This window comes from Elephantulus edwardii, unplaced genomic scaffold (assembly GCF_000299155.1).
Source record: "Elephantulus edwardii isolate Elephantulus edwardi_28Jun2011 unplaced genomic scaffold, EleEdw1.0 scaffold00310, whole genome shotgun sequence".
NCBI classification, from domain to species: domain Eukaryota; kingdom Metazoa; phylum Chordata; class Mammalia; order Macroscelidea; family Macroscelididae; genus Elephantulus; species Elephantulus edwardii.
Window position 1 is genome coordinate 1,395,358 of NW_006400060.1, and position 2,262 is coordinate 1,397,619.

Genomic DNA, 2,262 nt, shown 5'->3' on the forward strand with positions numbered 1-2,262 from the left:
TGATGTGCTGTTCCAGTCATTTTTGGATAATCTTCAGTAAAATCTTGCTTGCATGTGAAATCAGTGAAATTGTTCTGTAGTTTCCACATTCGGTTGGGTCACCTTTCTTTAGGATAGGAACAAATATTGATCTCTTCCAGTCAGTTGGCCAAGAGGAAAAAATTCCAAACTCACACGTCCAAAACCACATGAGTTCCCATAGACCCAAAATGAATTTTCAAAGACCTCAGACTCTCTCTCATTGGTTTGATTAAGAGGCTTCCAGCCAACCAAAATGAGCAGGCAGTCCCCAGCCAACACAGAGCAAAAGATCCAAACTCACACCACCAACCCCCTCAACGCCATATGAGTTTCCAAAGATCCAAAATAACTTTTCAAAGACCCCAGGGTCTTATTGCCTCCAACAGGGGGCATCCAGCCATTCAAAAGCTCCAGAGCCAATCCTTATTGAACACAGAAAAAAAAGCCCAAACACCCAAACTCATCCATCTAAGGCCACATGAGTTTCTAAAGACCCTAAATGAATATTGAAAGACCCAAGGCTCTCATTGGCTTCAACAAGAGGGTTCCAGCCAACCAAAGCTCTCGAGCCAATCCCCAGCCAACACAGAGAAAAAAAAATCAAACTCACACCCCCCTAAGGCCACATGAGTTTCCAAAGATCCAAAACAACATTCCAAGGCCCCAGGCTCTCACTGACTCCAACAAGAAGCTTCCAGCCAACCAAATCTTCCAGAGTCAGTCCCTAGCAAATACAGTGGGAAAATAAAATCCAAACTCACCCCTCCAAGGCCAGATGAGTTTCCAAAGACCCCAAATGAATTTTCAAAGACCCCAGGCTTTCATTGGCTCCAACAAGAGGCTAACAGCCAACCAAAAGCTCCAGAGCCAGTCCCCAGCCAACACAGAATTAAAAAACACTAAACTCAACACTCAAAGTCCACATTGTCAGGCCAGGACCAAGTTCAAAGGGAGAACAAAGGATTCAAGGAATACCAACATGTCAACAAAGGGAGTGAACAGTCTCAACTAGCATGGAGTGTCCCTCTCTTCCCTCCCTAGAAGACCACCCACCTGGCTAAACCACAATGGAATGTCCCTCCCTTCCCTCCCTAAAGACCCTTTCTATAAAAACCTGCCCTAATCCACTTTAGGGCATGGTATTTCCCTGTTCTGTCCCTCTGCCTGTTTCTCTCTCTGCAGAAAGATAATTGATGCCTTTGAGCTGTGGTGGTGGAGAAGAGTGCTGAATATACAATGGACTGCTAGGAAAACAAACAGGTTTGTCCTGGAGAGGGTGAAGCCAGAATGCTCCTTGGAGTCAAGCTTCATCTGACATACTTTGGACATGTTGCGAGGAGGGACCTGTCCTTAGAGAGGGACAACATTTTTGGGAGAGTGGAGGGAGGGCACAGAAGAGGAAGACCCTTGATGAAATGGATCAATTCCGTGATTAGGGTGGTGGGAGTGACTGTGTTGAAGACGGTGAGGTTGGCACAGGATAGAGCAGAGTTTAGGGCTCTTGTACATAGGATCGCTATGAGTTGCAAGCATAACAACAACATACATATCTTTTATAACTCAATCATGTTCTGGAAGAGAATTATTCAGTTTGCAAATGCCTGGTTTTGTGAGCTTTACCTTCCTGTGGTTAATTTCTAGTGTCATAGCATTGTGGTCTGAGAAGATACTTTGCATTATTTCAGTGTTGTTTTTTTAATTTGTCGAGCTTTGCTTTGTGTCCTAATATATGATCAGTTCTGGAGGATGTACCATGTGTAGTTGAGAAGAAAGTGAATTGAGTTTTAATTGGGTTCAGTACCCTGAAGACATCCACAAGGTCAAATTGGCTGATTGTAGAGTTTAGATCTTCTGCATCTTTGTTGAGTTTCTTTTGTGTGGACTTGTCCTTTGCTGATAAGTGGTGTGTTGAAATCTACCATTACTGTGGTGCTGTTTATTTCTTCAGTTCTGTTATCCATTGTTTTACGTAATTTGCAAGTTTATCATTTGGTATGTAAATGCTGACTAAAGTTATGTCTTCTTGATCTATTGTTCCTTTAATTAGTATGTAATGCCCTTCCTTATCTTTGATGGTGTTTTTCATTCTGAAATCTATTTTATCAGAGATTAGAATTGCCACTCCTGCTTTTTTGAGGTTGCCATTTGCTTGCTATATTTTATATCCAGGCTTTTATTTTGAATCTGTCTTTATCTTCTTTTTATAGATGCATCTCTTTTTAAAATTTTTTTATTTTTTAA